This window comes from Anolis sagrei, chromosome 10, assembly GCF_037176765.1.
Source record: "Anolis sagrei isolate rAnoSag1 chromosome 10, rAnoSag1.mat, whole genome shotgun sequence".
NCBI classification, from domain to species: domain Eukaryota; kingdom Metazoa; phylum Chordata; class Lepidosauria; order Squamata; family Dactyloidae; genus Anolis; species Anolis sagrei.
The window spans coordinates 19,964,347-19,987,595 of record NC_090030.1 but is presented as its reverse complement, the minus strand read 5'-3'; the positions used below and the strand labels follow the sequence as shown (position 1 = coordinate 19,987,595).

At 49.5% G+C, this 23,249-nt stretch overlaps 1 protein-coding gene across 1 annotated transcript in view; it reads right to left on the bottom strand.

Moving 5' to 3' along the window:
- The window catches only part of FRMPD3 (FERM and PDZ domain containing 3), a 55,100-nt gene extending 46,850 nt beyond the window's left edge, over positions 1 to 8,250 (bottom strand). Inside the window, exon 1 of the mRNA XM_067471588.1 lies at positions 7,926 to 8,250. The gene's annotated coding sequence lies outside the window, so the exon portion shown is untranslated. The remainder of the gene's footprint in view (positions 1 to 7,925) is intronic.
- Between the last annotated feature and the right edge of the window lie 14,999 nt (positions 8,251 to 23,249).

Sequence of the window (23,249 nt, the reverse complement as noted above, 5' to 3'; positions counted from 1 at the left end):
CAACAACCCAATGATTCCAGCCATGAAAACCTTCGACAATATATCTGAGGGAACTTCCTCTCTTAAGTTTTATTGCCCTGGATTGGCCTCCACCATTGCCTCTTCTGCCTTTTCCTTCTTCCAGTGAGGATGCATTTTGCCTCTCCCTTTAGGCAAAATGTAGCTGCATGGATTTTTTTTTTACTTTTTACCCTTTTACCTCCTTAGAAGATGAGACTTGGTAAGCTAGTTAGCTTCAAAACCTTTTCTATCTGGAATGTATTTCTTTTACTTCAATAAATAGTTTAAAGTTCTCACTCTGCAATCCTGTGCCATCCTATGGAGTAAGGGCTTATCCTAGCTCACCTCGCGTAAGTTTCTGCTGGTTATGCAGTTTACTTTTGTACTCTGCTATATTTATGGTGGAATCACACCAACTGAGGGTTATTTTGAACCTAACAGCACAGATTCCCCAACGAAACCACATGGACCAGTCCAGGGACAGTCCTGCCCTTGCCCCATTGTCATTGTGACCCACACCAGGAAGGGCCCCCGAGATGCAGGAGAGGTTCCTGGTCAGCAGGAGATTCCAAGATTCAACTGACAAATCATTCTTCAACGCCTCCCCCCAAAAGATATCTCCATTGGCAAGAAGCCCCACATGGCCAGGCTATGAGGCACAAGCTCTGCAAAGGTTTGTATGAGTGTGGATATGGTGTGCCTAGGAAATCCAGGTGATAAAGTGAGGAGTGGGGCCTTCAAAATACTGTTTCCCCTTTTAGGATCACAACACACACCTTTGAATCTTGGAGGCTCTTATAACAGGGTGTGACCCCCCCCCCCCCCACCAATCCTCCCAAGAGAGCTCCTCGTGCCTCTGAAGTGCAATTGAGATTGGTTTCCATTCCCTCCCCTCCTCCTCTTCCTTCTCCTCCTCCTACCCTCCAACCTGACCTTGCACATTCCCTCATTCTGGGATTGGGGGGGGGGGGGGAGTCCAGGAATCACAAGGAAGTGGGAGGCTGCTGCTGGACCCCACTCCTTCCACCCTGCTTGTCTTCCTAGGACAAGGATCAACAAAGTGCACATAAGATCCCTAAGCATCAAGATAGGGACAGAATCAGTGCTTTGGAGGCATTGCAGATGGTCGGGACTGGATTCCAAAAGAGGAGCCAGGCTGTTCCTCATGTTCCAAGAGGACCAACAGGAAGATGGTCTTCCCCAAGTCCTCGCCCCCCCCCATGGGAAAAGGACCAGGGAGAGCCCCATGCCAAGCCCCTTCAAGGAGTTTGGGGGTCATATTCTCTGGCCTGAAGGCTTGGGTGTCCCTGTCATCAGCAGCCCCCAGCCACAGAGTCCTTCAGAAACCTTAGACTGTTGTCTTTCCACTAAGCTTTGGAATATTTTCAGATATGCTTTCCATTCCTAGGCACTGCTTGTCCTTGCCACCCCATTGCAGGCATCACCTAGTGCAGCATTTCTTAACATGGGGGTCGGGACCCCTGGGGGGGGGAGTCATGAGGGGGGTGTCAGAGGGTCACCAAAGATAACACAAACACAATATTTTCTGTTGGTCATGGGGGTTCTGTCTGGGAAGTTTGGCCCAATTCTATCTTTGGTGGAGTTCAGAATACTCTTTGATTTCAGGTGAACTATAAATCCCAGCAACTACAACACTTAAATATCAAGGTCTATTTTCCCCAAACCCCACCAGTGTTCACATTTGGTCAATTGAGGATCTGTGCCAAGTTTGGTCCAGATCCATCATTGTTTGAGTCCACAGTGCTCTCTGGATGTAGGTGGACTACAACTCCAAAACTCAAGGTCAAGGCCCACCAAACCCTTCCAGTATTTTCTGTTGGTCATGGGAGTTGTGTGTGCCACGTTTGGTTCAATCCAATCATTGGTGGAGTTCAGAATGCTCTTTGATTGTGGGTGAACTATAAATCCCAGCAATTACAATTCTTAAATGTCAAGGTGTATTTTCCCCAAACCCCACCAGTGTTCACATTCGGTCAATTGAGGATATGTGTCAAATTTGCTCCAAATCCATAATTGTTTGAGTCCACATTGCTCTCTGAATGTAGGTGAACTACAACTCCAAAACTCAAGGCCCACCAAACTCTTCCAGTATTTTCTGTTGGTCATGAGAGTTCTGTGTGCCAAGTTTGGTTCATTGGTGGAGTTCAGAATGCTCTTTGATTGTAGGTTAAATATCAATCCCAGCAACTACAACTCCCAAATGACAAAATCAATCCTCCCCAACTCCAACAGTATTCAAATTTGGACATATCAGGAATTTGTGCCAAATTTGGTCCAGTGAATGAAAATATATTCTGCATACCAGATATTTACAGTACGATTCATAACAGTAGCATAATTACAATTGTGAAGTAGCAACAAAAATAATTGTATGGTTGGGGGTCAGCACAACACGAGGAGCTGTATTAAGGGGTTGCAGCATCAGTAAGGTTGAGAACCACTGCACTAGTGCCTCAAAAGGGGAAAGAGAGGGTGAAGGCTCCCCAAAAGCAGCCTGCCATCTCTGGGGTGAGGACTGAGGGGCAGTACAGGTGCACAGAGGCAGCCCAACAGCTCATTGCCCTGTGCTCCTCCCCAAAGCAGCCTCTTGTGAGGGATGGGATTCCTAGGGTCTGCCAGAAGGTTGAGCTTCAAACAGGTTGTGCTGAAAGGCTGTGTCTCCTTAGCTCAGTGACTGAAGTGGCAATATTGTGGAGAGAGAGGGGAGCAGAAGACAGTTCCATCTTGTCTCCTGTCTATATCATCAGTTGGGAGCCTGCCTCAGGGTAGCGTGCTTGCTCCATCCATGTTCAACATCTACACAAATGACCAGCCACTGCCAGAAGAGACAGAGTTTCATCTATGCTGATGATCGTGCTATTACTGCTCAAGCAGGGAGCTTTGAGATGGTAGAACAGAAGCTCTCCGAAGATCTAGGTGCTCTTACTGCCTATTACAGAGAAAACCAGCAGATCTCTAACCCATCTGAAACACAGACATGTGCTTTTCATCTCAAGAACAGAGAAGCATCCCGAGCTCTGAGGATCACCTGGGAAGGAATCCCACTGGAGCATTGCAGCACACCCAAATACCTGGGAGTCACCCTGACCTGCAAGAAGCACTGCCTGAACATCAAGCAAAACGTGGGCACTAGAAACAATATCATACAAAAGCTGACTGGCACAACCTGGGGATCACAACTAGACACAGTGAAGACATCTGCCCTTGCGCTATGCTACTCTGCTGCTGAGTACGAATGCCCAGTGTGGAACACATCTCATCACACTAAAACAGTAGATGTGGCTCTTAATGAGACATGCCGCATTATCATGAGGGATCTGCGCCCTACACCACTGGAGAAATTACACAGCTTAGCTGCTATTGCACCACCTGACATCTGCCGGGAAGTAGCAGCCAATAGTGAAAGGACCAAGGCAGTGACATCTCCAGTTCATCCCCTGTTTGGGTATCAGCCAGCACATCAACGACTTAAATCTAGAACTAGTTTTCTAAGATCTACAGAGACACTCGCTGGAACGCCTCAGCAAGCGAGAGTCCAAAAGTGGCAGGCTCAAACCGAGAACCTCAACCAATGCCTGATACCAAATGAGAGACTCCCCACTGGGCACACAGAAAACGGGGCGACTTGTAAGGCGCTGAACAGATTGCGCTCTGGCACCACGAGATGCAGAGCCAACCTCAAGAAATGGGGCTACAAAGTGGAATCCACGACATGTGAGTGAGGAGAAGAGCAAACCACTGACCACCTGCTGCAATGCACCCTGGGCCCTGCCACATGCACAATGGAGGACCTCCTTGCAGCAACACCAGAGGCACTCCAAGTGGCCAGATACTGGTCAAAGGACATCTAATCAACTACCAAACTTGCAAATTTTGTGTTTTTTCTGTTTGTTTGTTTTGTTCTGTTAGAAATGTAAATGCAAATGTAAGTAGATCAATAGGTACTGCTCCGGTGGGAAGGTACTGTCGCTCCATGCAGTCATGCCAGCCACATGACCTTGGAGGTGTCTGCGGACAACGCCGGCTCTTCGGCTTAGAAATGGAGTTGAGCACCACATCCCAGAGTTGGACACGACTGGACTTCGTGTCAGGGGAAACTTTACCTATGTATCTTGTAAGCCGCTCTGAGTCCCCTTCGGGGTGAGAAGGGCGGCGTATAAATGTCGCAAATAAATAAATAAATAAATAAATAATTGTTGTTGGGTCTGGCAAGGCCTTCACTGCTCTTGGGGAAGTGTTTGCGCCTGATGCCACCCTGTGTTTTGCCCAACACTTCTGTTGTGTGTGTGTGTTTGGGGATGAGGGAGACCCTTTGTGTTTAATTTCCTTTATGGAGTATGTGCCAGGTGCCAATGGGACCCCAAACTAACCATCTCCCCCACTTTGCCTCACCTCTTCCTCCAGTCAGCCATCCTCTTCTCTGAGCTGAAGGCAGTCAGTCCCATCCATGTGGGGCAATCTACCAAGGCACAGTGAGATGAGAGCAAGGGGCTTCGGTTTTGGGGGGCTTCTTCCCCAGAAACCTCCCTGGCACAAGGGTTGGTCAGAAACTCCAGAGATGTTGGGCAGAGGGGTTCCTTTGTGTAGCAACAGAGGAGAAGGTTGCTTTGCGCCTATCTCTGTCTTTCATGGCCTGTCTCAGCGCTGCAGCCTGGCTCCATCGCAGACAGATTTTGGGCAGGATCCAAAGGCTCAAGCAAAGACCAGGATGAGCAGCCCCTTGAGTTCTTGTGGCTCCAAAGCACCTTTACGCTTTAAGCCACTGCAGAAAGTTATCCCTCTTCCCAGAAGAGGCACCCACTCCACAACAATGCACACCTCGATACAGAAGGTCCACTGCCCATAAGGAAATGCAAGCAAGGTGGGATCCAGGACTATGACTGAGAGGCCCCCAAACCATGGCTACTCTATACCCTTTCTATCATCTGCTTTGAAAGCCTCATCCCCCAATCTCACTGCTCCAAAACAGCCACTGAAGAACCAAGAGCAGGCTAAGAATGAGTGGAATGCCAAATGGAGAAAGAAGAGGAGAAAAGGAAAGGAAAGCAAGGCCACAGCCTGGACAAAGATAACACAGTTCAAATCAGATATTGGGGTTTTCTGCCTCAATATCTTGGGAGATAGGGCTCTGTGGAAGGGCTCTGAGTCCACACTCAGATATTGTGGGGTTTTCTGCCTCAATATTCTGGGAGATAGGGCTGTGTAGAAGGATCCTGAGTCCACACGTAGAGAATATGGGATTTTCTGCCTTGACATTCTGGGAGATAGGGCTCTGTGGAAGGGCTCTGAGTCCACACTCAGATATTGTGCGGTTTTCTGCCTCAATATCCGGAGATATAGGGCTGTGTGGAAGGGCCCTGAGTGCACACTCAGATATTGTGGGGTTTTCTGCCTTGATATCCTGAGAGATAGGGCTGTGTGGAAGGGCCCTGAGTCCACACTCAGATATTGTGGGGTTTTCTGCCTTGATATCTTGGGATATAGGGCTGTGTGGAAGGGCCCTGAGTCCACGCTCAGATAATATGGGTTTTCTGCCTTGATATCCTGGAATATAGGGCTGTGTGGAAAGGCCCTGAGTGCACACTCAGATATTGTGGGGTTTTCTGCCTTGATATCCTGAGAGATAGGGCTGTGTGGAAGGGCCCTGAGTCCACACTCAGATAATATGGGTTTTCTGCCTTGATATCCTGGAATATAGGGCTGTGTGGAAGGGCCCTGAGTGCACACTCAGATATTGTGGGGTTTTCTGCCTTGATATCCTGAGAGATAGGGCTGTGTGGAAGGGCCCTGAGTCCACACTCAGGTAATATGGAATTTTCTGCCAGGATATCAAGGGAGATAGGGCTATGTGGAGGGGCCCTGAGTGCACACTCAGATATTGTGGGGTTTTCTGCCTTGATATCCTGAGAGATAGGGCTGTGTGGAAGGGCCCTGAGTCCACACTCAGGTAATATGGAATTTTCTGCCAGGATATCAAGGGAGATAGGGCTATGTGGAGGGGCCCTGAGTGCACACTCAGATATTGTGGGGTTTTCTGCTTGATATCCTGGGAGATAGGGCTGTGTGGAAGGGCCATGATAATATGGGATTTGTATTGTCGAAGGCTTCATGGCTGGAATCACTAGGTTCTTGTGGGTTTTTTTGGGCTATATGGCCATGTTCTAGAGGCATTTTCTCCTGACGTTTCGCCTGCATCTATGGCAAGCATCCTCAGAGGTAGTGAGGTGAGGATGCTCGCCATAGATGCAAGCGAAAAGTCAGGAGAAAATGCCTCTAGAACATGGCCATATAGCCCGAAAAAACCCACAAGAACCTAATATGGGATAGGGCTGTGTGGAAGGGCCCTGAGTGCACACTCAGATATTGTGGGGTTTTCTGCCTTGATATCCTGAGAGATAGGGCTGTGTGGAAGGGCCCTGAGTCCACACTCAGATATTGTGGGGTTTTCTGCCTTGATATCTTGGGATATAGGGCTGTGTGGAGGGGCCCTGAGTCCACGCTCAGATAATATGGGATTTTCTGCCTTGATATTCCGGGAGATAGGGCTGTGTGGAAGGGCCCTGAGTCCACACTCAGATATTGTGGGGTTTTCTGCCTCAATATCTTGGGATATAGGGCTGTGTGGAAGGGCCCTGAGTCCACACTCAGATAATATGGGTTTTCTGCCTTGATATCCTGGAATATAGGGCTGTGTGGAAAGGCCCTGAGTGCACACTCAGATATTGTGGGGTTTTCTGCCTTGATATCCTGAGAAATAGGGCTGTGTGGAAGGGCCCTGAGTCCACACTCAGATAATATGGAATTTTCTGCCTTGATATCCTGGGAGATAGGGCTGTGTGGAAGGGCCATAAGTCCACACTCAGATACTGTGGGCTTATATGCCTCAATATCCTGGGAGAAAGGGCTGTCTGGAAGGGCCATGGGTCCACACTCAGATATTACGGGGTTTTCTGCCTCAATATCCTGTGAGATAGGGCTGCGTGGAGGGGTCCTGAGTCCACACTCAGATAATATGGGATTTTCTGCCTTGATATCCTGGGAGATAGGGCTGTGTGGAAGGGCCCCGAGTCCACACTCAGATACTGTGGGATTTTCTGCCTAGATATCCTGGGAGATAGGGCTGTGTGGAAGGACCCTGAGTGCACATTCAGATTATATGGGATTTTCTGCCTTGATATCCTGGGAGATAGAGCTGTGTGGAAGGGCTATGAGTCCACACTCGGATATTGTGGGGTTTTCTGCCTCAATATCTTGGGATATAGGGTTGTGTGGAAGGGCCCTGAGTCCACACTCAAATAATATGGAATTTTCTGCAAGAATATCAAAAGAGATAGGGCTATGGGGGGGGGGGGGGGGGGCTGAGTACACAGTCAGATATTGTGGGATTTTCTGCCTTGATATCCTGGGATATATAGCTGTGTGGAAGGGCCCATAGATTCCCCAACACAGGGGGACTCTCCTCCTCCTCCGGGGCAGCCCCTCCCCTTGCAAAGGGACAGGAAGGACACCCCTCTATGGCTTCTTTTGGAGGAGAGGGGACCCCACCTCAAGAGGGACGAGCAGCACAGAGACCCTTCCCTTCCTCCTCCTGGAGATTTGGGCAAAAGCTGGGGAACCCTCCCTCCCTCCCTCCTGGTGCTCTCTCTCTTTCTGGGAGGGGGGGGGTGTCATGCGTGGAGCTCCCCCTCCTGCCCCTTAAAGCCTCCCCCCTCCCCCAAAGGGCCTGCAAGCATCCCCTGCAACCGCCCAACAGGTGTTTCCATCCCCTCCTTGGCTTGGACTCTCCCTCCAAGAAGGAGAAAGCGGATGCGGGGGGCGCGGAGGCCGAGTCCTCCCCCCCTCTTAGCCAAAGGAGGCTACCCCCCCCCCCCCCCGCCTGCCTCGCTTCCCGCGGAGGTGCTTACCGGGGCTTCTCCGGCGGCGCTTGGGGCTCGGCCGTGTCTCCCCCTTCCTCCTTCTCCTCCTCCTCCTCCTCCTCGCCCTCTTCTCCTTCCTCGGGCCTCTTCTTCTAGGGCGGGGCGGCGGCGGGGCGGGCGGGGTCCCTTCCTCCTCCTCCTCCTTTGGGGGGCTCCATTCCTGGGGGGCGGGCGGGAGGGGGGCTTTCCCAGAGAGAAAGAGAGAGAGCGGCTCTGTACGGCTTCCTCTTCTTCCTCCTCGCTTTAGGAGGGTAGGGGTCCCTTCTGCCGCGGATGTCGGGGGCTTGCTGCTCTCTCTTCCTTTTCTCCTCGTCCCCCCCCCCCCCCCCTCTTCCGCTGCCGGGCCCCTCCGCTCCCTCCGCCGCCCAAAGGCTCTCTGCAAATGGCTCCGGAGCCGCTCTTTCCGCCGCGACGCAGCGGGGGGGGGGGGGGGGGGAGGTTGTCCAGATCAGAGGAAACAGGGTTGCTCCTGGACACAGGCTTCTCCCCCCTTGCATGAGGAAAGTCCACCTGAGCATGAGCAGAGTGCCTCCTCTTGCATCCAAAGGAGGACGGAGGGATTGCTCCTGGACACAGGCTTCTCCCCACTGTCGGGAGGAACCCCTCACTCTAATCCTATCTCTAGCTACTCATTGAGGACTGGAGACTTGATGACACAAGAGATTTGTGGGATTGCTCCTGGACATAGTTGCTCCTGGACATAGATTGCCCCTGGACAGTTGCTCCTGGACATAGACTTCTTCCCACTTGCAGTATTGCTATTGGGAATCACAGCTGTCAGGCATAGGAATGTGGGGTGAGGAATCCCTCACTCTTATCTTTAGTCTAACTACTCATTGAGGACTGGAGACTTGATGACACAAAGGACTTGTGCAGTCCAGAGATGAAACCCAACAGGCTTCTTCTCACTTGCAGGATGGAAGTTTGCTTGAGCATGGGCAGAATGCCTCCTCTTGCATCCTAAGGAGGATGGAGGGGTTCCTCTTGTGCACCGGTTTCTCCATACTTGCAGGAGGAAAGTCTGCTTGAGCATGAGCAGAGTTCCTTTTCCTGCACCCAAAGGTGTGTTTGTGGGGGAGAGGTGTTGGGAATCAGAGCTGTCAGGCATAGGAATGTGGGGTGAGGAATCCCTCACTCTAATCTTATCTTTAGTCTAGCTACTCATTGAGGACTGGAGACTTGACACAAGAGATGTGTGCAGTCCAGGGATGAAACCCAACAGCTGCTCTTGGACACAGACTTCTTCCCACTTACAGGATGAAAGTCTGTTCAAGCAGACTTTGGTGGTCCATGCCTTAGTCACCTCCAGATTGGACTACTGTAATGCGCTCTACGTGGGGCTGCCCTTGAAAACGGCCCGGAAATTCCAACGGACGGCGGCCAGGTTGTTAAGGGTTGGTGCTCATCTCCATTTCTAAGCTGAAGAGCCAGCGTTGTCCGCAGACACCTCCAAGGTCATGTGGCCAGCATGACTGCATGGAGCACCATTATTTTCCCACCAGAACGGCACCTATTGATCTATTCACATTTGCATGTTTTCGAACTGCTAGGTTGGCAGAAGCTGGGGCTGACAGTGGAAGCTCACCCCACTCCTCAAATTCGAACCTGCAACCTTTCGGTCAGTGGTTTAAATCACTGCGCCACTGGGGGCTCCCAGTTTTCTTAGGATTTCCCTTTTGCTGCTCGGAATGGTGCTTTCTATGGAATGTGTTAAGGAGGGAGGAGCCGCTCCCTGCTTTTTCTTCTTCTCTGTTTGGTCGGGCCCCATTTTGGACCTGGGTCCCATGCAGCGCCTGGGGCCCCAGAAAGGCAGTCTATTTATTTATTTATTTATGACATTTATATGCCGCCCTTCTCACCCCGAAGGGGACTCTTTCCCAAGGAAGGAGCCACGTAAATATGTGAGAGGAAGCCACAAGGAGCAAGCTTGTTTTCTGCTTCCCTGGAGACTAGGACGCGGAACAATGGCTTCAAACTACAAGAGAGGAGATTCCATCTGAACATGAGGAAGAACTTCCTGACTGTGAGAGCCGTTCAGCAGTGGAACTCTCTGCCCCGGAGTGTGGTGGAGGCTCCTTTTTTGGGGCAAGCCAGGGGAACCCCAGATCCTTCCCAAGTGGGGCTATCTATGCGGGCTGGCCAGCTTTCCTTGGAAGTGGCGCATGAGGCCTGTGTGGGAGCAGGCGCTTGCTGAGGCTGCTGGAGAAAAGGGGTGCTTTGTTGAGAGGAATAACCTTGGTTGGGTTTGGGATCCCAAACAATGCCATGCAACTCTCTGGGTTGCCATAGCAGCCGCATCCCTCTCTCGCCTGCCTCTCTGCCTGTTTGTGCCACGTCTGTGAATGCGCAGGACCCTCAGCATCCGCCACGCGCTGGCCTTGAGGAGGAAAGCAGAAGAGGCCCTGCTCCCCTTCCTTCATGTCTCTCGCCTTGCAGCCTGCTGCTGCTGCCGTCTGCTGCTCTGCTGCAAAACAGGATGCCTGCCACGGCGCCAGAGCACCAGCCAAGAGGAAGGTGGGCTGGCCCCAACATGGATAGTCTTGACATGGGGACCCCTTTAAATGCCTCTCGCTCTGCCCCAGAAAGGAGGGAGAAAGATGTTTGAAGGTACCTTTTCCTGAAAGTTAGAAGCATCTTTCTGGCATGGAGAGCTGTTTGGCAAGCAAGTAGATTGCCAAAAGAGGTGGGGGTCTCCTTCCCTGGATGCCTTCAGAAAGACCGCTCTCTGCAGGATGCTGGAGGTCTTTCCGAGTGGTCCAACACAAGGTCCCTTCCATCTCTTGGACTCTGTGGTTGTTCAATGAACTGGTTGTTCTCACCGGAGGACAAGGAGGAGGGATGGGGTTCCTGCTCTGCAGCACTTTGCTTTTGCCTCTGCTGACTGGGAAGTGTTGGATTTCCCAGGTTATTTATTTATCGTGTCATCAGCAATTAGACCATTGTATTGCATTTCTAACAGAACAAAACAAACAGATAAAAAACCACAAATTTTGCAAACTTGGTAGTTGATTAAATGTCCTTTGACTAGTATCTGGCCACTTGGAGTGCCTCTGGTGTTGCTGCAAGAAGGTCCTTCATTGTGCATGTGGCAGGGCTCAGGTTGCATTGCAGCAGGTGGTCAGTGGTTTGCTCTTCTCCGCACTCGCATGTCGAGGATTCCACTTTGTAGCCCCATTTCTTAAGATTGGCTCTGCATCTCGTGATGCCAGAGCACAGTCTGTTCAGTGCCTTCCAAGTCGCCCAGTCTTCTGTGTGCCCAGGAGGGAGCCTCTCATCTGGTATCACCCACGGATTGAGGTGCTGGGTTTGAGCCTGCCACTTTTGGACTCTCGCTTGCTGAGCTGTCCCAGCGAGTGTCTCTGTAGATCTAAGAAAACTATTTCTTGATTTAAGTTGTTGATGTGCTGGCTGATACCCAAACAAGGGATGATCTGGAGATGTCTCTGCTTTGGTCCTTTCACTATTGGCTGCTACTTCCCAGCAGATGTCAGGTGGTGCAATACCAGCTAAACAGTGTAATTTCTCCAGTGGTGTAGGGCACAGACACCCTGTGATAATGCGGCATGTCTCATTAAGAGCCACATCTACTGTTTTAGTGTGGTGAGATGTGTTCCACACTGGGCATGCGTACTCAGCAGCAGAGTAGCATAGCGCAAGGGCAGATGTCTTCACTGTGTCTGATTGTGATCCCTAGGTTGTGCCAGTCAGCTTTTGTATGATATTGTTTCTAGCACCCACTTTTTGCTTGATGTTCAGGCAGTGCTTCTTGTAGGTCAGAGCACGGTCCAGAGTGACTCCCAGGTATTTGGGTGTGCTGCAATGCTCCAGTGGGATTCCTTCCTAGGTAATCCTCAGAGCTCGGGATGCTTGTCTGTTCTTAGGGTGAAAAGCACATGTCTGTGTTTTAGAAACCCTGCTCTAAATAGAATCGCAGCCAGATGCAAGGGAAAAGTGTGTATGTGGGGGGGAGGCAACTAACTGGGAGATTTCCACTAAGAACATGGGATCTGTAGCCATCCTACCCCCTGGCTGGCCTCTTGGCTGAAGAGCCCAAGTTATGTCTGCAGTGGTCAAGCGAGAGGCCTGGCCTTTGATGGCCCGCCGTGGATGCAACTGTAGCTCTGAGCAGCGGCAGGGGAAGCGGCCTCTCCAGCTGCTCATTTTGTTCTTTGCCTCAATGAATTAAACATATTTCAATATCAAAAATGAAAGATCAAGGGGGCAGCAGCAGCCGTAATAAATCCCTTGGTCTCATTTCCCATATTAAGCTGGTACATACCCGGGGCAAGAGCAATCATCCAAGCCTCCCGGGCGAAAGGGAAGGAGATGGATGGGCCAGGGAGAGCAACCACCTACTCCCCTCCCTCCCTCTTTCTTAATCTCCCTCTCCATTCTTCTCTGTTGCTGGCCCAGCCAAGGGAAGAGGAGGCCTCAACGGGCCAAGTGGCAACTGCAGTTCCAGGTTAGGCATATGTAGAGTGGCACGTGGCAGCCTGAAGATGGGAATGATGTCCTGATCAGGGGATTCTGGGCACCACAGTCCAAAGAGTCTCTGGGTTGCTGTGAGTTTTCTGGGCTGTATGACCATGTTCCAGAAGCATTCTCTCCTGATGTTTCACCCACATCTATGGTAGGCATCCTCAGAGGTGGAGCCCCCGGTGGCGCAGTGGGTTAAACCCTTGTGCCAGCAGGACTGAAGACCAACAGGTCACAGGTTCGAATCCAGGGAGAGGCGGATGAGCTCCCTCTATCAGCTCCAACTCCTCATGCGGGGACATGAGAGAAGCCTCCCACAAGGATGATAAAACATCAAAACATCTGAGCGTCCCCTGGGCAACGTCCTTGCAGACGGCCAATTCTCTCACACCAGAAGACACTTGCAGTTTCTCAAGTCACTCCTGACACGACAAAAAAAAAAAATCCTCAGAGGGTGTGAGATATGTTGGAGATTAGGCATTATTTGTGGTTATTATATGTGTGTGGAATGTCCAGGGTAGAAGAAATAACTCTTGTCTGCTGGAATGCTGCAATTGAATACCTTGATTAGCATTGAAAAGCCTTACAGTTTCAAGGCTTGGCTGCTTCCTGCCTGGGGGAATCCTTTGTTGGGAGGTGATTAGCTGGCCCTGATTGTTTCTTGTCTGGAATTCCCATTTTTGAGTGTTGTTCTGTGTTTACTGTCCTGATTTTAGAGTGTTTTTTAAATACTGGCAGCCAGATTTGGTTCATCTTCATGGTTTCCTCCTTTCTGTTGAAATTGTCCACATGCTTGTAGATATCAGTGTGTGTAATCTGACATGGTGGTTGTTAGAGTAGTTCAGCATTTCTGTGTTCTCAAATAATATGCTGTGTCCAGGTTGATTCATCATGTGCTCTGCTATGGCTGACTTCTCAGGTTGAATTAGTTTGCAGTGCCTTTCATATTCCTTGATTTGTGTTTGGCCAATGCTGTGCTTGGTGGTCCCTATGTAGACTTGTCCACAACTGCATGGATGTGGTAGACTCCTGCAGAGGTGAGAGGATCCCTCTTGTCCTTTGCTGAATGGAACATTTGTTGGATTTTCTTAGTGTGTCTGTAGATAGTTTGTAGGTTGTGTTTCTTCATCAGCTTCCCTATGCGGTCAGTGGTTCCCTTGGTGTATGGTAAGAACACTTTTCCTCTCTGTCTTGACTCTCATGGCTTGTTCTTGGTCTTGCAGCTGGTCAATCAAGCTGGTCAATGTCAACATTCACACTTGCCTTCGACCCTTGTTCTGGGTCTTGCATCTCTTTTGATTTATTTATTTACTTTGCATATTTGTATCCCATCCCTATCACCCCTGAGCGGGGACTCAGGGAGGCTTCACAACAGGCAGCCATTTGATGCCATCACACAAATTTATTAATAGCAGTTATAATTAAAACAATTAGTTAAAACATCAAATATTCACACATTCATTTAAAATCACACAAGTTCACAATCATAATCCAGGTCAATCCATTATCGGTCACATAGAATCATTCTCATTCTTGGTTGATGCATCTATATTCGAACGCTTGGTCCCACAACCATGTTTTAAGTTTTTCCCTAAAGGACAGGAAGGAAGGGGCTGATCTCATGTCACCCAGGAGAGAGTTCCCCAGATGAGGGGCCACCATTGAGAAGGCCTTGTCTCTCATCCCACCAGTCGCGTTTGCAAGGATGGTGGGACTGAGAGCAGTGCCTCCCCCAATGATCTTAACCTTTGCAATGGTTCATAGTGGGATATACATTCAGACAGGCAAGCTGGGCCAGAACTACTCAGGGAATTATAGGCTAAGGCCAGCACTTTGAATTGTGTTCAGTAGCATACTGGCAGCCAGTGGACCTGGCATAGCAGAGGTGCAATATGCTCCCTGTACGCCGCTCCGGTGAGCAATCTGGCTGCTGCACATTGGACTAGTTGAGGCGTCCGAACAGTCTTCAAAGGCAGCCCCATGTAGAGCGTGTTGCAGTAGTCTATTAGTTTAGTCTATGATAGGCAGGTCCTCATCAAGTCTGCCCCCTCTTAGCGTGTGTGCCAGGACCAAAGGGCAGCTCCCAGGGAACGGGCTTGGCCTCTCTATGCTAGAGCAGCCCTCCTCACCTTGGCTGCCTGCTAGCAGTGCTGGACTCTTGGCCCTGGGGCTGGGGGTGATGGTGGGGGGTGTTCTATTTGCTGACCCAGACTCTGAGGGGGGGCTTGCTTCCCACTGCCCTGGCCAGACTCCAGCTCAGTAATTGCCTTCTCCCACTTGAATGGTCTGGCAGTCGCAGGCGTACCCAACAGCCACAGCAGGAGGCACTCTGGAGAAGCCGCTTTGCTTTTTAATTAAGGTTATCAATTCCTTTCTGTAGCAATTGACAAGAGCATTCCTCTTTCTTTAGTGGTCCCCACCAGGAGAAGGCTTGGGTGGCACTCAAGTTTCAGAGGAAGAGAGGGTTGTGTGTGTATGCATGTACAAGGAGTGGTCAACCCCTCTGTTCAAACAGCTCTACTGGATGTCCATAAGTTTCCGGTCTCAATTTAAGGTGCAGGTTATAAACTATAAAGGCCTAAACAGTTTGGGACGTGCCTATCTTTGTGACCGCATCTTCCCCCATGAATCTGCATAATCTCTAAGATCTTCTGGGGAGGCTCTTCTCTCCCTCCCTGAGTGTGAGATGAGGGAGGGCCTTCTCGGTGGTGGCTCCCCTGGCTCTAGAACTCTCTCCCAAGAGAAACTAGGCTGGCACCCATCCTGCCCACCTTCCATAAAGATCTAAAAATGTGGATGTTGTACTGTACTTTTGATTGGACAGTTTCCCAGATAATTTTGGGCCCCAGCTGTGACCCAAAATCTACATAGTTATTTTACTTTACTACTGTTCCTTACCCAGAGACACAATGCTGTATTTCATATTGCCCCCAGTGGTGCAGTGGGTTAAACCCTTGTGCCAGCAGGACTAAAGATCGACAGGTTGGTGGTTTGAATCCGGGGAGAGCGCAGATGAGCTCCCTCTCTCAGCTCCAGCTCATAGAAAAGCCTCCCACAAACATCTGGGTATCCCCTGGGCAATGTCCTTGCAGACGGCCAATTCTCTCACCAGAAGCGACTTGCAGTTTCTCAAGTCGCTCCTGACACGAAGAAAAGAAATTGTCCTCCATTCCTAATTTTGTCATCTAGCTTTTAAACTTTAGCCATCAGCCCTGCCCTCACAACTGATCTACACAGCCCACCCGAGCCCAGAAACTTACTTAACTACTTAGGCAATCCCTTGTAGCCTGATGATGATGATCCTCCAAGCCTGGTGTCTTGGCGGTGCGTTTGTAAGTGGGTTCTCACGCCATTGGTTGTTTGCTCGGTGGTTGTTTTTATATTGTGTTATGTTGTTGTTTGTTTTATATTTTTTTTTAGGATGATGTTTTATGTACATTTAGTGTGTTATATTTTAACTATGTTGATTGGGATTGTCTCCATGTAAACTGCCCTGAGTACCTTCGGAGAGATGGAGGCGGGGTACAAAAATAAAGTTGTTGTTGTTGTTGTTGTTGTTGTTATTATTATTATTATTATTTGAAACACAACAAGATGAGTCCACAGCAGACACTCTGCTGGGTGTTGTATCGGATCACACGTTGGACAATTCCCAAGTGTCTAGGACTATGTGATGTATCAGTGAATAATGCATGCAAATCCTAGTAAGGCGGCCTTCTGCAGCTGGCAGATGGTAATTTTGTCAGTACCAATTGTGTTTAACTACAGGCCAAGGTCTTTAGGCACTGCACCCAGTGTGCCAATCACCACTGGGACCATCTTGACTGGCTTGTGCAAGAGTCTTTGCAGTTTGATCTTTAAATCCCCATATTGTGTCAGCTTTTCCAGTTGGTCTCTTCAATCGTGCTGTCACCTGGGATTGCAACATCGACAATCCATACTTTGTTTTTTAACATGATCGTGAGGTCAGGAGTATTGTGCTCCAAAACTCTGTCTGAATTCGGAAATCCCAAAGTAGCTTGACGTGTTCATTCTCTGTAACTTTTTCCGGCTTGTGATCCCACCAGTTCTTTGTCGCAGGCAGTTGTTATTAGTGGCACAAGTTCCAATGAATCATCTGAGCAACGGTGTTATGCCTCTGCTTGTAGTCTGTCTGCACGATCTTCTTGCAGCAGCTGAGGATGTGATCTATTGTTTCATCTGCTTCCTTGCAGAGTCTACATTTGGGATCTGTCATTGACTTTTCCATTCTGGCTTTGATGGCATTGGTTCGAATGGCTTGTTCTTGGGCTGCCAGAATCAGGCCCTCCATCTCCTTTTTGAGAGTTCCATTTGTGAGCCACATCAATGTGTTTTCTTTGTCAATTTGGCTCTCCATTTTTCCCAGGAACTGTCCATGGAGAGCCTCCTTTAGCCAGTTTTCTCTTCTGCTCTGGATTGTGTTGTTGTTGTTGTTGTTGTTATTATTACCTTTTACATGTGCATGTAACCACAGGCTTCTCCCAGAGACTGGCCTGCCTTTAGTTAGCTTTAACAATCTTGTAGTTGTTGGGTTTTTTGCTGCCTCCCCTTTTATATTAATCCCCATCTTTAATTTGCCTGCCTGCGCCGGTCCCTCTGGGCAGCTCTAATTAAACACAAATATTTCTTTCTCTAAAACAGAAGCAAGGAGGAGGAGGAGAAGTACATGGGCTTCTCTTGCTAGGAGACAACAGAAATGGCCCTCCTATCCTGCTTGATAAAGCTGCTCTTCTGGAAGGAAAATCCATAGAGGCCATGCAAGAGCCCCAATTAAGGAGGAAACCCATCAGATGCCCTGGGTGCAAAGGCCCACCCACTTTCGCTGCCAGAAGGCAGTGGGACAGGGTGCCTAGGGCCTCCTGGGCATATTAGCTCTATCTATAGTGCAGCAGTTGGGTTTTTTAATTCGAGGAGTGTGGTGAGCTCCCACTGTTAGCCCCAGCTTCTGCCAACCTAGCAGTTCAAAAACATACAAATGAGAGTAGATCACTAGGTACCGCTTCTGTGGGAAGGTAACAGCACTCTGTGCACTCATGCCAGTCACATGACCTTGGAGGTGTCTACGGACAATGCTGGCTCTTTGGCTTAGAAGGAGAGTTGCGCCCGTACCTTGGGAAGTCTGATCTGGCCACAGTGATCCACACTCTCGTTACATCCCGAATAGATTACTGCAACGCACTCTATGTGGGGTTGTCTTTGAAGACTGTTCAGAAACTTCAATTAGTCTAGCGGGCGGCAGCTAGATTACTCACCGGAGCGTCATACAGGGAGCATACCACCCCTCTGTTATGTCAGCTCCACTGGCTGCTGATCCAATTCCGAGCTCAATTCAAAGTGCTGGTTTTGACCTACAAAACCCTATATGGTTCCGGTCCAGCGTATCTGTCTGAACGCATCTCCTTCTATGTCCCGCCTCGGAGTTTAAGATCTTCTGGGGAGGCCCTGCTCTCGGCCCCACCTCTATCACAAGTGAGATTGGTGGGGACGAGGAGCAAGGCCTTCTCGGTGGTGGCCCCTCACCTGTGGAACTCACTCCCCGGGGAAATTAGGTCATCGACATCCCTCCTCTCCTTTAGAAGGAAATTAAAAACATGGATTTGGGACCAGGCCTTCAGGTAACCTGGCGGATAGATAAGGGACAAGCGACGACTAGAATTGATGGATTGGACAATGTGGAATTTGAATTTACGGACTCTTAGCTGGTAAACGTTGAGCACTAGATTGTTTTTAGGGATTGTGATATATAATGGATTGTTTTAATTACTGTTTATATGTTTTATTTTTTACCTTGTTGTTGTGCCGGCATCGAATTGTGCCTTTTTGTAAGCCGCCCTGAGTCCCCCCTCGGGGGTTGAGAAGGGCGGGGTAGAAGTGCGAGAAATAAATAAATAAATAAATGAGCACCACCCCACAGAGTCGGACACAACTAGACTTAATATCAAGGGAAAACCTTTATCTTTACCTTTATCTTTTACTTTTACCTAGGGACCCATGGTTTGTGGATGACTGTTGTGGCTCAGTTTGAGCAGTGGGTTGGGTATGTGTGCAATGGGGCACAGTATTGTGCTACAGACATGGAGGGCTGCCTTCCTCCCTCTCCCCGGGCCCTCCTCCTGATCCAGCCTCACTGTCACCCTGAAAGGCCCATTCCTCTTCACACATTAACCATTATTAAAGCCATCTGTTTCAGCGGGACGGCGGCTGGAATGAATTGTGTTATTACTCCAGTCACCTCAATGAATAGCCGGGCCTCAAAGTCATTGTGAATCGGCAGCAGGGAGGCCATCCATTATTTTGTTCTGCCACCTGGCTGGCTGGTCGGTCGATGGACAGACCTCTGCACACGCATGCGCCTGGGGGTGCTCCCTCTTTCCTCTCCTTCCTCCATTGTGCCTCACTTGAAGCTGTGTCGCATCTCCTCTAGAAGCCACCCCAGGTCAGGCCATTGGGGCTCAACCTTGCTTCCCTTCTCAGGTTATATTGGAAAACAATTGGTTTTCTGCTTTGTTTTCTCGTTGAACTGCGATTCCTACTACCAGCACCACTAGTCCTCTTGGTTTCCCAGTCCTGCAGGCATTGTGAACTGGTATTTCCAACCACCCTGGTATCTCATCCAGGTATCTAAGAATCAACAGCAGTTTTGTGCTATTTTGGGCTCTCGTTCTTAGAATGTTTTCAACATACAGCACTTACCTTTATATAGCACTGAATGTGCTGCCTTGGGGTCCCTTGAGGACACAGAGAGACGGATAAATCAACAATTAAACGGAATAAGGCAGTATGTTAGAATGTGCTGCACAGTTCCTCCTGCTGCAAAATGGACTTGAAAAAGCAACCCAAAGGCATACATTCTGCAAGGATGTTGCCCAGGGGACGCCTGGGTGTTTTACTATCTCTCATGTCCCCGCATGAGAAGCTGGAGCTGACAGATGGGAGCTCACCCTGCTCTCTGCATTTGAACCGTTGCCCAGGGGAAGCCTGGATGTTTTACCATGTCTCATGTCCCCGCATGAGAAGCTGGAGCTGACAGATGGGAGCTCACCCTGCTCTCTGCATTTGAAGCGTTGCCCTGGGGATGCCTGGATGTTTTACCATCCTGTGGAACGCTTCTCTCATGTCCCCACATGAGAAGCTGGAGCTGACAGATGGGAGCTCACCCCACTCCCTGGATTTGAACCGTCAACCCTTTAGCCAGTAGTCCTGCCAGCACCACTGGGTTCTCCATTCTGCTATGCTGTGCTTCAGGGATTGGGAATGAAAGAGGCTCAGCAGTGCCGGTGCCTCCCCCGTTGCCCAGGGGACACCTGGATGTTTTACCATGTCTCATGTCCCTGCATGAGAAGCTGGAGCTGACAGATGGGAGCTCACCCTGCTCTCTGCATTTGAACCGTTGCCCAGGGGATGCCTGGATGTTTTACCATGTCTCATGTCACCGCATGAGAAGCTGGAGCTGACAGATGGGAGCTCACCCCACTCGCTGAATTTGAACCGTCAACCTTTCAGCCAGTAGTCCTGCCAGCACCACTGGGGTCTCCATTCTGCTATGCTGTGCTTCAAGGATTGGGAATGAAAGAGGCTGAGCAGTGCCGGTCCCCCCCCCCCCCCCCACTATACACACATTCCTGCATTTCTAGATACTTGGCCGTAAGTGGGGCCTTTGCCTGCCTTTGAATCCTCAGTTAAACTCTCTCTCTCTCACACACACACACAAAACCAAGAGGGCTTGACGTGATGCAAAACTTCTGAACATCTTGTCCAGCCATTAAAGGAGCTGTTAAAGGAGCTCATTTCCGCCATTCTGCACATCCAGTCCCTGGAGATGTATCTGAGCGAGAACAGCTACGCTGCAGTTGCCATTGATGTTCCAGCAATACCATTTGCAGCCCCCTGCCCCTCCCTTTGGGGTCTTCAACCACTGGCATCTTCTGCCATCGGTGTCCCAGGCGGCCACAGAAGACTGTAAGGCAGACCCCAAGGCAAAATGTAGCTGCATGTACTTTTTACCCTTTTATCTCTTTAGAAGATGAGATTTAGTAAGCTAGTTAGCTCCAAGACCTTTTCTTTCTAGAACAGTGGACTGGCAAATGGGAGTCACTTCAGCCTCAGAAGCCCCCCCCCCCCCCGTTCCGATGATAGCCTAGTATTTGGGGGGGGGGTGTCTCAGCCCAGCAGTGGGAGGGGTCTCCTTCTGTTCCCTGCTGCTCAGAGTTGGCTTGCCAAGCTGAAGAAGCTCCCACTATTCCATGAAAAGAAGGGGCTGCAGGGGGAACAGGGGACACAAGCCAGCTAGGCCTCCTTTGCTGTAGCTCCCATCTCCAGTTGAAGCACATGCATGGACTGCCATGCCCTCCAATCTCACATGTCGCCAGACCCTCTGTATGGCCTCATGGAGACAGGCAGCCCCTGAAAGTGGTGTTTGTCATGGTCTCGCCTTTCCGAAAGCATTGCAGAGCCTACCAAGGAATGCAGCAGAGGACCCAGAAAGCAGATGCCAAGCAAGCGATGGAGGGAGCCACCCCCCCCCCCCCGCCACAGAGGAATGGGCAAGATGGCGTAATGAGCAGCAGCGCTGCATGAGCTTTTCTCTTACTATTTCATTCTGTTTTGTTCAAGGCCTCCTGATTGTTTCATCAGCAAAGTGGCAGCCAGGCTCTCTGCAAAGCAAGCATTCTTGCACCTGGCGAAGCTGGTGAAGACAGCTGTGGCAACTCCAGTTCCGTCACTGCCACCTCTGGTACCAGGCTGCTGCTGTGCCCAGATGACAGAGAGGGAATTATGTGGCACAAAGTAGTGACTCGCTCAAGCCAAGAAGGCTATCGTTCTTTCCTTTCCAGGAAGATTCCCCCAAAGGAGTGGAAGTCTGTAAAGACTACCTGCCCACCCCATGCCCAATTCCCTTCTTCTATGGCTGCTGCCCTTCGCCACATTGGCATTCACCAAGGAGCAAGCTCTGGTCCCGGACCACTGTGTCCCGATTTCTGCTGTAGACATGAGGAATAGTGTTGGGTTTCATCCCTGGACTGCACAAGTCTCAAGTTTCCAGACCTCAATGAGTAGCTAGAGATAAGATTAGGCTGAAGGATTCTCCCCTCCACCTTCCTATGCATGTTTCTCAAAAGGGTTTTGTCTTTACTCTTCCTCCTTGCCACTGTCTCCTACCCTTTGATGATGTAGCATTGGAATTCGGAGAGGGAACTTCCTTTTTAACAGTATTTTTATTGCCCTGGACTGGTCATGTGGCTTTTCGCCATTTTTCCAGTCTCTTCTGCTTTTCTTTCTACCTATGATGATGCACATTTTGCCTCTATCTGGGCAAAATGTGGCTGCATGGACTTTTTACCCTTTTACCTCTTTAGAAGATGAAATTTAGTAAACTAATTAGCTCCAAGACCTTTTCTATCAATAATGTATTTCTTTTACTTCAATAAATACTGTTGGGTTTCATCCCTGGACTACACAAGTCTCTTGTGTCATCCAGTCTCAATGAGTACCTAGTCTCCAGTCCTCAATGAGTAGCTAGACTAGACATAGGATTAGGCTGGGGAATTCCTCCGCCCCCTTTTCCGCATGTTTACCAAAAAGGGCTTTGTCTTTACTCTTCCTCCTTGCCAATGTGCCCTCCCCCTTTGAAGATGTAGCAATGGAATCTCTGTGAGGGAACTTCCTTATAAAAGGTACTTTTATTTCCCTGGGCTTGGCCATGTAACTATTCACCATCAATGTTTCTTCTGCCTTTTCTTCCTTCCAGTGAGGAGGCACATTTTGCCTCTCTCTTTAGGCAAAATGTAGCTGCATGGATTTTTATTTTTTACTTTTTTACCTTTTACCATCTTAGAAGATGAGATTTAGTAAGCTAGTTCGCTCCAAGATTTTTCGATCAAGAATGTATTTCTTTTACTTCAACTAATACTTTCTGCTGGTTATGAAGTTTACTTCTAGTAAAGGTTGTCCCCTGACATTAAGTCCAGTCATGTCTGACTCTGGGGTGTGGTGCTCATCTCCATTTCTAAGCCGAAGAGCCGGTGTTGTCCGTAGACACCTCCAAGGTCATGTGGCTGGCATGACTGCATGGAGCACCATTAACTTCCCGCCGGAGTGGTACCTATTGATCTACTCACATTTGCATGTTTTCGAACTGCTAGGTTGGCAGAAATTAGGGCTGACAGCGGAAGCTCACGCCGCTCCCCGGAATCGAACCTACGAGCTTTCGGTCAACAAGTACTTCTGGTACTCTGCTATATTTGTAGTGGAATCACCCCAACCGAGGGTTAGTTTTGAGCCTCACAGCTCAGATTCCCCAACAAATACTTTTGAACTTAAAGTTCTGACTCTTCAATCCTGTGCCATGCTAAGAAATAGAAGCTTATCCTAGTTTGCCGCACGTACATTTCTGCTGGTTATGAAGTTTACTTCTGGTACTCTGCTATATTTATGGCGGAATCACAGCAACTGAGGGTTATTTTTGAGCCTAACACTTGGCAATGCCCATGTTCCTCACCCACTCTGGCATCCTGGACCATAGCAGGCCACTTTGCCCCTCTTCATCTTGCATATTGCCCTTCCCTGTTTCTGCCTCAGATTTCAGTCCAGTTCTGGGGGCCATGAAGCCTGATGTGCCTCCTCCCATTGGTTCTCCCTGGAGAAGGACTATGTTCAGCTCTCAACTCGAAGAAAGTCCCTATTTCTGCTTCTTTGAGTAGATTGCCTCCGAAAGATAGTGATACATGGCACTCAAGGGAAGGGATCCACACACACACACACTTTAGGAAAAGAAGGAAAATAATTTGTTTATCTATCCAACAAACACCAAAACTG